This window comes from Barbus barbus, assembly GCF_936440315.1.
Source record: "Barbus barbus genome assembly, chromosome: 40".
NCBI lineage: Eukaryota > Metazoa > Chordata > Actinopteri > Cypriniformes > Cyprinidae > Barbus > Barbus barbus.
The window spans coordinates 17,151,305-17,165,493 of NC_136718.1; the positions used below are offsets into that span (position 1 = coordinate 17,151,305).

At 37.4% G+C, this 14,189-nt stretch overlaps 1 long non-coding RNA gene across 1 annotated transcript in view; it reads right to left on the bottom strand.

Moving 5' to 3' along the window:
* Window positions 1-14,189, bottom strand: part of LOC306860034 — an 87,221-nt gene that overhangs the window by 15,930 nt on the left and 57,102 nt on the right. The window contains exon 5 of the long non-coding RNA XR_013783354.1: window positions 223-330. This is a non-coding gene — a long non-coding RNA (uncharacterized lncRNA). The remainder of the gene's footprint in view (window positions 1-222; window positions 331-14,189) is intronic.

A 14,189-nucleotide genomic window follows, 5' to 3' on the forward strand; every position in this document is an offset into this window, starting at 1 on the left:
CCATTGAGATATTAAAAATCGAATTTGTGGGTTTTATTTCATATGGGTGAAGCTAAAACATTTCTCTCAAACTTCTGTTTTCAGTCAATCTCATATGCAGACTTCTAGCACACAGTGTAACAGCCGTAAGCAGATGTTCCTCTGCTCTTGCTACAAGTCCACAGTAACACCAGTGTGTCAATATATTTCTCATTAACTTGCTTTCTGCTGGAGATTCATTACCTAATATGGGACCCGAAGCATTTGGAGATCTTTTGACTATGTGTGATAATGTGTTCTCTTCGTCTGTCTTTCTTTCTCTCTGCCCTCTACAGATCCCGGTATATTTTCCTGCAACAACAAAGTAGTACATAGTGTTAAAATGTTGATACTGAAACCAGTATGGACAGAGTCTAATAAACAATATGGGACAAAACAATTTGGGTAGCAAATATTTGACGAAAAAATATACAAATAATTTTCATAATCAGAAAGTATGTATTATATTATATATATATATATATTATTTTTTTTTTTTTTCTTTTATTATAAACCCTAAAATTTTGTTAGATTTAAGCATAAATACATGCATATTAAACATCTTGTGTAATTTTGCTTTTCAAGTAACTATCATTTTAAGGATGTTTTAATACTTCTTAAAGAAAAATATTTTTGGCACCTTAAAAATCTTGCAGACAACAAATGCCCCCCCCCCCCCCCCCAATTTATTTCAATGTCAAGAGGTTTACAGTGGTTTTATTTATCAAGGGTGGAATTTTAATGCCCTTTCTTTAGTTTCTAATCTCATTTTGATATGATGTGACTTCCTTAACCCACCCAGTCTATTGTTATTCCCCTTTTTTCATGAATGAGGTCGAAACTGACTGTTCCTTTTTAGAAGGTCAGAAAACATAATAGGAGAAAAGCACTCTGGACCAAAGGTAGTCCCACGCAGCACTAAGCAGAGAAACAAATTAACCCCTTAGATGGGTCCAAGCATTTGACATGCTACAAATCCCCACACTTTGAAGAACTGCACGGCCGCATGCTCTTATAGCGCTGTCTGTGTTTAGCTTCAGCCTCTGGTGTTTATTTATCAGTGCTGTTATCTATGCTAGAGGACTGCCTGATTATTTAGACAAGTCACTGGAGTATTTTCAGGGCCAGAGCAGTGAGATCTCTAGTGCACAGCTCTAAGCAGGCAGTTTGCTTAATGCTTGACCTTTCACCTCTCAGGGGTAATAATACCTCTATATCTTGCCTCACACACACACACATACAGTGGCAAAGCATGAACAACTATCCAGGTGACTTCTGATGAGGATTACTTGGTATTATATACTCACATGTGGTGCTGACTATGGAGGGATCTTTCAGCTAGGCCAACACTATACATACATACATACATACACTACCATTAATTTTTGAAAGATCCTCACCACAGGTGCATTTATTTGATCAAAAATGCAGTAAATAACAGTAATATTTAAAGTATTATTACAGTTTAAATAACTGTGTTTTTATATATATATTTTGTTTATTCCTGTAATGGCAAAGCTGAATTTTCAGCAGCCATTACTCTAGTCTTCAGTGTCACATGATTTAGTGCTCGCATAACATTTATTATTATTATCAATGTTGAAAACAGTCATGCTATATACATGGTTTGTATTTACATTTTAAAATTAACGTATGTAATATGTGCCCATAGTGTGACAAAATGTAAAAACAAAAATGAACAACAAAAAAAGAATAGTTAATTTCCCTTTCTCTGACTGTCATTGGTCAACCAAACAGATAGCCCCGCCACCAAATCCACATCATTGGTTGCTATGAAAGCTGGTTGGAATACTCAAACAAAACTCTGGTTGAACTAGAAATTAAACTTAGATTTTAAAGTTGAACAGTTTTTACACTGCATTGAGAACACTGAGTACTGAGGCCTAAATTAAACCTACAGCACCCATTACTAACCTCTCTATCAGTTCTTTCTTTCCTCCAAAGGTTAGTTCCGTTCTTTTCCAATCATAAGAAATGCTCCCTGACCCTTATTGAGAAATTCTGTTTTCCTTTCCATTTTTCCTTGAGATTTTGAAAAGGAAGCAGATAAATGTAGCCTTGTCTCCTGGTCGCAATTTCCTGCTTTTTCCATTTTTTCCAGTTTTTAACAAAACAGTCTGTTCATATTTCCTCCTCCTATGTGAACTTCACACCCAGCACACACTAATAAGCTAAACAGCAACATACAGCAACTGCACAAAGAGCTCTCCTAATAGAAAAGGCAGGCTAAAAATAGAATAAAAATAGAATAAAAATGCTGTTATCCAGCTGTCCCCTTTAAATCACTCACAGCCACTGCGACCGCTTCAGCAGAGACCTCAGCCTGCTATTGCTTTTCTAAACCATAAGCAGAATGCGTTTTTAAACTCTTTTCAGTATGCTCCCCTCTTCCTGACTAGTGCCGTGCATTCCACAGCCGGTGCAAGGCCACGGCCAGTACAGATAGACCCTAACACTAGACCCGAATACAGACAGAGTGTAAAATAGTCCCAGAATTCATGCGGCAGTGAGTGACATACTCACGTACAGGACACTCGCACGTTACACCCCTGATCGCACCCACTGAAAGACAGGGACAGACGGCGCACTTGGCAACACAAAGAACACTGAGCTTAACAGTTCTCAGGTTCTCTACTTTATGTAAAGTTAGACGCGTTTGAAGGTTTCAAATATAGCGTCTGCCAAAGCGATTACTTTTAACATTGGCAAGCCCCAGCGTAGTTTCTATGAAGCATTCTTTAACACTTCCCTTCTTAACAGCCATGTGCTCTAACGCAAAGTGCAGCCCCGGCCACAGCACAGAGGGGAGCATAAATTATCACTGATATTTAACGTGCTGCCTGGGAGGAGCCGCACTTCAAACCAGCTGCCAAAATTAGTGGCATTTAGCTGTTTTGGAAATTGATCATGTGGGGCCTGATGCTGCTGCCTGTAACAAACAACTAGATGAGCAAATCTCACAAATCCTCCAGGTAACATCTTACCTCTGAATCAGAAGTGTACACACACTCTGTGTGTGTGTGTGTGTGTGTGTGTGTGTGCATGTTTATGTGGTTTATGAGGACACAAATTTGTATAAATGACATGGGTATGACAGAGGTATTACAATATGAAGGTGGTTTATGAGGACACTGCCTATGTCCCCGTAATTCAAAAGGCTTAAAAAAAACGTACTAAATGATGTTTTTCTGAAAATCTAAAAATGCACAAAGTCTCCTGTGAGGGCTAAGTTTAGGTGTAGGGTTGGTGTAGGGCAATAGCACACACAGTTTGTTCAGTATAAAAACCATTACGCCTATGGAGAGTTCCCATAAACCACAAAAACCAACATGTGTGTCTGTGTGTGTGTGTAAAAATGGGCTTAATTTTCTGTAATCTGGACATGTTTCTGTAAGATTCGCCTTGATATGAAAAATGCTTACTGGTCATCATAAATCAGACAAATTAACTGAACGAACAAACAAACAAACAAACAAATAAGAAAGAAAGAAAGAAAGAAAGAAAATGAAAATTAAGTCCACTTTCACAACAAAAAAATAGTGTAATTACACTATTATTACATAATAATACACAATATTTACACTTACATACACACACACATATATACATATATATATATACACATATATACACATATATATATATATATATATATATATATATATATATATATATATATATATATATATATATATATATATATATTATACACACAAAAATATGTGAATGCAAATATTGTGCATTATTATTATGTAATAGTGTAATTACAGTTTTATTATACAGTATACATACATAGTTATTATATACTATATAACGATTCTTGTTATAACTATTTACAAAATAATAATGGCAGTAAATTCAACTATAGCGAAATGTGAGTCTAGACATGTTTCTGTAAGATTCACCTTCGTATGAAAAATGTTTTCTGATCATCATAAACCAGACAAATCAAATGCCTCTGCCTCACATGAATCAAATACATCAAATGCTAAGAAGGATACAGTTCTCATAAAAACGCTTTACGTGTGTGTGGTTATTTTTCACCGCTTTAAAACACCTGCGAAATTTATAACGTGTATTCAACATTTTTTATCTTGTTAAACTTGCTAAACTCTATTCCTTATTCAAAAGAGCATCACTGTACATATAAATTAAGTCACAAACCAGTTTTGACACAGCATTATTTTCACCTCTCAAGATAAACATGGCCAGTTGCTCTGCATAGTAACTGCTCTAGCAACAATATAAACAGCCTAACACAAGAGCAAAAAATGTGCATTTCAGTTCAAGGAAGTTTCTTAAGGAAAAAAAAAGTGGATGAAGATACATCCCAGGCGCTCCCGACGTGTATGAACTAAATTTCTCTGTTCACAGACATTCCTGTCCTGGAATCATCAACACATATTCTCTTTAATCCTTAACTGGCCAAAATGTTCTTTCAGCTAGTCATTCAGCAAAGCACGCAGCACACAGCCACAGGCATAACAGCAGACGGGGAGAGGAACGGTACGACTTACTCTGCAATAAATCCACCGGCAGGCAGGAGAGCAGGGCTGCTTTCTGAAAGGCCCACAATCAGGCACCAGATAAATTGCATTTTGTGCAAGCTGCATTGTCTCTGCTTCTGTGTTCTGCTAATCTAATGTGTTCAACATGGTCTTGGTCACCTTGACTTTGGTTGCCATAGAGCTCCATACAAACACATCCCCACCCAGAAATGCACCAAATAAGGCCAAGGGAAAAATCTCATAATCAAAGAGGTGAAACAAGAGTGGAAAATGCTTCCAAATATACATGCGTTGCACTAAAGCGCGTATTAAAGCTGGAAATGCGCTAATATGATGACGAAGACTAATTATTCTAGGACAATAAACGCATTAAAGAGGGAGAATGTTTACGCATTCGTAATCATCATTCATTTTTAATCGACAAAAGATAAATTTGAGTCGTTTAAGACCGAGGCCCTTTAAGCTGTATCAGGGCCAGCGTTGTTTGTTCTCAATATGACCTTTAAACACTTCGCTGAAACACAGAGGAATCAGCCAACGCGAAGATGGCCGTCCTGTCTGGCAGCCGACCCCGGCAGATGCGACTTCTGAGGAGTTCAAAAGAATTCGGCATGGGGGCAAGGCTATTTACATAATCCTTCAGATATATTCCCCTGCAACCTAATCAAATTATTCACAAGTCTAGCCCCTAACCATGTAGACCCCACGATACACAGCCCTTCCATTACCGTCCTCTCTCTTCCTTAATCATATCGAACCAAAACCAGTGTCGATTTTCCCTTTAGAATGGAAGGCGGTGGCGGAAAACAAAAGCATTGCGATGTCTGACACACACAACAGTCTTTTCCCTCCAGGTCCATTTCGCTTGCCGTCTCAAATTAGTCCTCCATTATATTTGCTTTTCATCTGACGCATTTAAAAGGAGAGAATATTGGAGCTAGGGTTAAACAAACTGCGATACAAAGAAACAGATAATTTGTTCCATTGTGAGTCGAAGACCATAAGTTAATCACTCAAAATAATGCCTTTTTTTCTTTCGGCGCTGAATTTGCGCATTAACTTGTTTAATCGACCGAACGACTTACATTGCGATAACCTGAAATGCCCCACGTCTGATTGACTTGATCTATTATTATTCACCTCCCCTCACACTAATAACATCGACTGAACCCTGTTTAAACAGCAGCATCGAAAAGTCATATTTAAACATGCACGCAATATGAAACTTGTCCGAACGATGTCTCATTTAGGCTCCTACAATTCCTAATTCTGCACATTGCAATTACAGCTTTGTCTCAATAACAATAGCCCATCACCACAGTTACGACTGGAACCTAAGGGGTTAAGCTGTCAGGCTCCATCAACAAAGTTTACATCATATGTGCGGTCAATTTTCAATGACTTCTTTTCCCACGTCGAAATAAACTATTTTATGTCTCCAAATATGCAGATCATTTTGCTTAATGAAAGATGCTTGACGTCTCCGATCCAATTAATATGCAAATGCAAGCGAGGATTTATTTGTGACATTCTGTATGGGTGAGAGAAAACAAAAAGGGCTCTTAACAGTTACACTAATTGCTGTGACTGATTGTCACATATCATCATTCACTCTGAATCTCCTAAATACCACATTTCAGATAAAATTCGTGCTTGCACTTTGTGAAGATTTATTTACAAAGGGGTCATATAGATCAGAGCGCCCGGCATTGAGCGGCAAGAGCTTCCGGATAAACAATCCTCTCCCTGTCTCCGCTCTGTTTCGGTCTGAATAGAACACAAAATGCTTGTTTCTTATATCAAACACGATATACATCAGACGTATGCGTGTTTCCTGTATCCTAATGGTCAGTGCACTAATGCAGTTTGGCCTCTACTGGGAAAAGGCTTCAATAAGTGATGTATTTATTACTGTAAAAATACAATCTCTAATGCAGCTTCACTATTAAAAACATTTAATGGACAGTGCAATATAATCTGTTGTTTGCATCATCCTATGGCTTTAATGTATGAAGCAATATACCACACACAGTGATTGACTTAAGACAAAAGATGTGGCCTTCCCACAAAGCCAGCTAAATAAAACAGCCGGTCTACTTTTAAAGCAACAGAACCCTATTAGTCCACAAACCAAAAAATGCAAAGGAAACAGTGCACCTCAATAGTCAAGGAAAGGGTTAATATGTTAATCCAACTGATAATATGTGAGCATTCAATGCAAACACCCTCAAGGATTCTATGTTGAGAGGAAAAAGTAACAAATTAGTTCAGAATGATTCAGCCTTGTTTTTTAAGCCAGCCTCAATCTATAAAACTAACTAGCATGTAATTGGAAGATTGGAAATAATGGTCTTGAAAAAGACTCTTTATCAATGGAGCAGCAGTGGCAGAGCTGTCAAGCTTAAGACATCGAACTGCCACTGACAAATGACTTAACGGCACAAGACTGAGTATATGAATCAGAAAAGAAAAAACATTTTCTGATGAATGAATACCTCAGTGATGTTAACTAAATACAGCAAGATGAACCCTAAAACAAGGCTTCTTGCTAAAGCAGCTTTTGCATGATGGTGTGTGTGCGCTATAAAGATAATATCTTTCAGCTCACTATGTTCTTTCTCCTCTAAAGAGGTTGGAACACACAAGGCAGCTATTTGAGGATGTAATCACTCGCTCCTCTCCTTGAAGCGGCCCATAATGCTTCGCTGCACACTGGTTAGCAGTTAGCGGCCAGAGCAGATTGTAAACAGATCTCTCATGAATTGCGGGTTTAGCAGTTTTGCGCATCTCCAAACAAGGTGCTTCCGATAACGCCATTCTCTCCCTGACAAGGGCTGACAAAAATCTGTCACTTTGCTGCAAACATGTGATTTGAGAGCCGTCAGTCAATGTGACTGACGGCTTCAATCCCCCCAAGGAGCAAATAAGAAAAGACAAACCCAACCCTGATATACAATGTTTGTTTGTAAATCCCATTAAATGTATCTCTGCCTTTCTAAGTGCTCTATATAGAATAAGGTACGTATACAAAAAAGTGAATGTCACTCAACTTTTAAGGCTCACAAATGAATGATATAACTAAATATTCAGAGATAACAGAGAAAAACATTTATATAGTGTTACAAAAAGTCTATTTAAAGTAAATTCTGTTCTTTTAAACTTTCTATACATCACTCTATTTCAACATTGATAATAATAGGCAATGTTTGCTGAACACCAAATCAGGAATTAGTTGTTTTCATCTTCTTCAGGGCCCCAAAACCCCCTAAATACATTTTAACGATATTTCACAATATTACTATTTTTACTGTGTTTTTGAATGAATAAATGCAGCCTTCGTGAGCATAAGAGACTTCTTTTAAAAACATTTTAAAAATCTTAACTTTATCTCCAAACTTGACTTGCACAATCATATCATATTTCATATCTCACAATTGCAAATTTCTATTTAGCAAAGGCAACTTTATATCTCATAGAGTGCCTTAATATTTTAAACTTCCTTTTATGTGGTATTGTGAGGCAGAAACGGGTTTCCATAACTAATCAATCTAAACAAACAGAAATGCTTAGAAGCACAATACATCACCGTGAAACATTCCAGAATTTTCCGTAGCTTCTATCTCACTTCCCGCTAATTTGCAGTCACTGACTGGCTGTAATGAAGGCCTTGTGCATTTTTACAGCAGTGTCAGGCTAAGCACTGTCATGTATAAATTAACCAGTGAGCTAAAAGCTTTGTTGTCCTGCAGGAAAATGCAAGTCATCAAGCATTAAGCACATATTAATTTTCAATGGACCAGCAATAATGGGAATGTTTTATGAACAGGAAATCACTGTGGTCTTACCCATCAACCGGTCCGCATCAAACGGTGCTATTGCGCACCGTCACCCCCCCGTGCCCTGCGAACGGTCTTCTCGCCGTTCGGAAGATTGTTGTTGAATGTGCGAGCATGTCTGGATGCAACTTTTGGACATGTCACAGAGCTACAAATCTGGCTCTGACCCTGCGATACAGTCCAGTGAAATGGTCTTCATTGGGAGATTTGAATGATGGTCAGGACTGCCTATGCGAGATTAAGGCAGCGGTTGTGTGAAAGACAGATTGCTATGCTTTTATGGCTAACTGCGGTATGCTTATACCAGGTAGCAGGTTTTCATTCTCCAGGCTTTTATTATGCCACATATAAAAAGCGTATTAGATGCGATGATGGGCACAGGTCTGCGCATCCTTCCAGACCCCTAAAAGCTTTTTTCAAAACAAATGCGGTAGGGTGAGAAATTTTAATAACAAGTAGATCGCCCCAATTCCATTCTTTGCTAACTAATAGATTGGAGCGCGTCATGAAAAAGCGGAAAATCCTATAGTATATTTGAAGCACAAGTAATCCAGTGCATTGAAGGATACTCTCCCTCCCTCTCTCACATCTTGGAGTTTATTTCACCTCAGACGGAGGTGAAAATGGCTTTGGATTTTTTTTTTCTTCTTTTAAACCAGACTCAAAGGGTATGCAATGCATTCTGGGGCCTAAAGCTGATGCCCTAGTGGCTCGGCCAGCCACTTTTCCAAGGCCTGCTACTTGATTAAATGCATAATCCACTACTCCCCATCCCCGATGATTTAGTGTGCCTTTAAATCAGCTTGCGCACACATAAAAACCTCAAATAAAAATCACCAAGAAAAACCATTGCACTCTAACTGTTCTATTAAAATGATACCCGGCCAGGCCTTTCTTCTCCGCAATACCGTTTATTCCACATGAATGCGTATCTTCATTTTTTTTTTCCAAGGTGTGCATATAAAATATTTAAAGTTTAAAATGTCAGCGTTGAAACATCAAATGCTGGAGTCTCTCATTAATCACCTAGGATGTAGGCTCCCTTTTAAGGTTATAACCCTTTGAAAGAGCAAAAATTACATTTCTGACCTTGAAGATGAGACAAACTCATAAAGGTAAAATAATTCACGCTTTAAAAGGAGGCAGTTATCTGCGGGCTCAAGTTGCTGTGCTGTGAGTTTCGGGGGGACACCAAACAACTTTCATTTTCATATTTACATCGTAGCTGTTCAGATTAATTCGAAATCAAATCGAGAAAAAAGAACAAAACTGTGAGAAAACATCAAACGAAGCAATAGTGTAACTTTCAAATCCATGGGGCTCAGCTATCTGCGCTGCATAGAATGTTGCCTTTTTTCATGGACTTTTATTAAATGGTGCATGACATTTCCATTACTCAAGGAAATTAAATTCGCTAATTTTCTTACAAACCCGGTACGTCTGCTATTTTAGGGAGGTGCGCCGAACAGAACAATTGTTCCAACACCTACACAAAGAAAAGGGATTGTGAATCTACCTTTTGAAAAGAAAAAGTGAATTAAAGCCATAAAAGCAATTTGCTCTTTAATAAAACAGGTCTTGGTTTTGATCTTCAGCTAAACTGGCATTTGGCTAGGTATTAAGCCTGAAGCCACTTGCATTTATAAACCCAGGTGCCATGTTCCCGTTATGCAATTTACTTCCAAACTGCTTCTAATAACAATAAAAAGAAACAAATGTGATATGTTTCAGGTGTTTTCCCTTAAAAGCCTGCAAAACACCGTCTAAACTGAAAAAATTTAGTTTTCAATCTCCAATTGTGTTTTTCTTCTGACAAAAGGCAATCACTATGAAGCTATACTTATTTATTAACAGACAATGTGGAATATTCAGTCTAAAACCCTCAAGATTCAGAATTCAAAAACAAACAAATCCATTAATGTGCTGCAATATACTGCTTTTAAATCGTTCCACAGGTCAAAATGGAGCATCCCAGAAAACAAACATCACACCAAGACTTGGTGTTGTTTAAATGTTAGTTTCTAGAGCCAGCGGCTTTCCTAAGGAGTTGCGCACACAAGTGAGTCTTGGCTGGGCCGGTGGAAGTGACAGCGTCACACTGAACCTGGCTCTTCTCCTCTGGAGATGAAAAGGCTGATTACTCTGCCTCTCTCCTGGGGAACCAGCAACATGTCTGACAACATCATTGAAAAATAGACTGCTGAGCCCCTCTGGGTCTTATAAGGCCTCACATTTAATGCAGAGGAGATTCACACTAAAAAGGAGGTGACACTACAGTCTCTACAACTGCATCAATGAATACATTAAAGACTGTAAAGAGAGCGGATTCCACTAAATGTTCAGTTTTCCAGGTTTACACTGTCTGATAAAGCAGGACTACATTTACATTTACATTTATGCATTTAGCAGACGCTTTTATCCAAAGCGACTTACATTGCATTCAAGTTACAGTTTTTACATTTGATCAGCTCTTGCTTTCCCTGGGAATCGAACCCATGACCTTGGCATTGCTAGCGCCATGCTCTACTATTTGAGCTACAGGAAAGCACATTAACTATTAACTAATTCAGTTTAGAATGATTAATCACCAGCGGATGATCTGTATTGTCCTCAAAAGCTTGACACATTACGCTCAACCAATTGCAGACAGGGAAGAGTGTTCAGGAAACCTGTCTGAAACAGTAAGTTTTTTGCAATTTTGCTACTAGTGCCACAGAAATGACACACTACACCTAAAAGCGTAGCATGTCTCACAAAAAAACAAAAAGTCCAACAAGTTGCATCATAAGTTTCTACAAGATCACACGGTGCAGCAAAATTATCCTTTCAAAATGTGCTTCAAAAACACTCAATGATGTTTTACATTACCATATAATTCTGCTCTTGTTTGTGTAAATATAAACGCATTTAATAGAGCTCAAACCAACGACCAACAAATAAAATGCCTGTATTAGCAAATAAAATTACTATTAAATATTAAATATCAAATCTACTAAAATTACAATCATTTTAAACGTTAATTTTTAATTGAAACTGAAATTATTTTCATATTCATTTATTATTATTAACACAAGTCATTTTATTTGCTAATATATAAGTCATACATAATTAATATACAATTAAGAATACATATTAATTAATAAATATAACAGTATTGGTCTTGAAAGCATTTTAAACCAAAAGGCTGGATAATATAAATATAAATGCAAAAAGGGGGTTACTGTTTTCAATTAGTCTAAGCATCATGAAAAATTAAGATGAATAAATTCTACACTCAGCAGAGAAAGGCTGACAACATCACGGAGAAGCCACATAAAATGTATCTGTTGAGTAAAAGAGAATAATCTGTGCCTTATGAATCTTTATCCAGAGGGGCGTCATTATTAAACTTAGACATGCATTTCAATTCAGCAGTCATATCAGGGAGAACAAGGAACAAGACAAGATCAAGAAATCCTAATTATAATTACAAAATTACATAGGGTGCCAACAAGGGTGCCTAGTTTAATTGTAATAATTAGAGCCATAAAATTTTAATAGGAAATATGGCATTGAGTGGGTTTTGAGGCTTATGCCACTTTAAGGCCCAATCGCATTGTGTGGTTGAATGTTCAATGATGAGCACCGTGATTAAGACGGTTTACTTTGCACTGCTGGCCCTTTAAAGGAGCTCAGCCTGTATCACTGCCCTGAAAGAAAAAAAAAATCCTCATCCTGCACCCAAACCGCCACACATGCCCTTTTCCTGTCTCTCTTTATTACCCTGCCACGATCCTCTTAAGCAGACCTCTTCCCCAGCGCAATACCATATGTTTTCTGTTAAGCCTAATTTCTTTTTCTCTTCATTTAAGACATGGACTGGCTTAGCCAGAAGCATTGCTCGGCCCACTCTTCTACTCATTCATTTTCTTCTTGGGTTTTCTGTTATTTTTTTGGCCCTGTCTCTTTAAGGACTCCAAAGCTCCATGTTGAAATTAATTTACAGCCACAACAAAACCAGCACAGGATTTTAAGATCATTGTAAGTAATTTTAAGTTAATTCACTCCAGATTTCTACATTAACCTTTCAAACAGAGTTCAGAGCGTAACTGAGCCGAGGTCAGTGTTGATGTAAAAACAGGTCATTCACGGGGGATTTTTCCAGGCCTGGTTGGTTTACAGTCAGCAGGAAAACTCTAGAAAATGCTCACGTATATTTTAAGCAATGGACTTTGATCCAAGTAAATACATTTTCAAAAAATACAAGAATCATGTTTTTTTGCAATGAACAATGAGAGAAGGAATGCATGTTTAGAAACTAAACATCAAATTCTAATATCATTTTGACTTTAAATGCTTATTTTTTTATAATTATTAAGCAATAATGTTAATAGAACGGTGATGGAATTATTCACATTGAAATGTCCCTGTTAGGTGTCACACCTGGGTCTGAGGTCTCCAGAGAGACTCCTATGCTGACAAACATCTTCCTATGACAGATTTCAGTCCCTGTTCAAGATATGCCACTCTCTGCATTTCCATGTAGCACAGCCCCTCCTGTGCTGAGACCGATGCTAATTGCATGTTTTTCTGCACTTCCCTGAGGTGCCACAGAAAAACATCAACATCACAAATCACACTGTAGTGTATGAGACTTGGCACTAATGTACTAATTGTTATACCGTATTCCTTACTTATGGAACAGTACATTATGGTAAGCACTTAATGTTCAACACAATAACCAAGACAGGAAAAATAGACTTGTGTTTTCCTTACAAAGACTCCTTTTTCCCTGAGCGAGATGATTCTATGTCACAGTATAGTGAAACAGCTCTTTTTCTACTGAAAATCAGTCTGTAATCCTGTTAAGTCTAATTTAAGGTTACTTCAGGTACATCAGGGTTTCTTTTTGGAAGTGGAGGATCAATGAATCAATAGAAAACACTTTGAGGTCAGAAACAGCTGTGCCTCTGTAACTGACCTTGTATAAAGGTCTTGTGCATATTGTTGATCTACCTTGATTGCCAACAAAGCCAATTCAACATTTAAGCAAACAAACAAATAAATAAATACATAGCTCTTTGACAACTTAAATTATAGATTGAGACAAAATTCAAATTTAAAATTTCCAAAATAAACAAACCACATTATCAACAAACAAAAACAAAACAAATATATAACTGCACAGCTATATAGACTGAATAAATTACAAGATTTAACAACTGACAGATTGTGAGCCAGAATACTAACTAACCAACTTAATAAATCAATTCAGTATAGGACCGTAAAAATGACAAGATTTGACAAATAACAGATCCTGAGACAGAATGAACAAACAAAAAAACAAAAAATGCACAGCTCTATTGTACAGTAGAAAAATAAAATAAAATGTAACTCCTCTTTCACCAGTTCAACTTTGGAGCAACGACTGCTGTAGTTAACAAGATTTTCTGTGAAGACTAAAGTCTGTAAAACCTCCTTTGGTCGTAATCTATGAAAACAGGAGATAAGCCCACCACGCAGTTCATGTAATGAAGCTCACATCAAACACAAACAGACTGTTGTCTGAACATCCCCACCCAAAACAGGCTCTGTCTAAATCATCTGTCCATTAGTGGGCTCAGACAGACCACATAAGACAGGTGACTTTTTTCAGTACGGAAGACCCTCATTTCCATGGTTTTTCTGTAAAAGAAATTTGCTTTATTGTGGTTTTTGGGAGATTTTCTGTCAACTCTCTCATGGACTATTAATGTAGTCATATTAATTTGAAGAGAAAGGCAAGTCTTGTAATGAATAACTCACTCGAGAGACAGATTGGATGCAA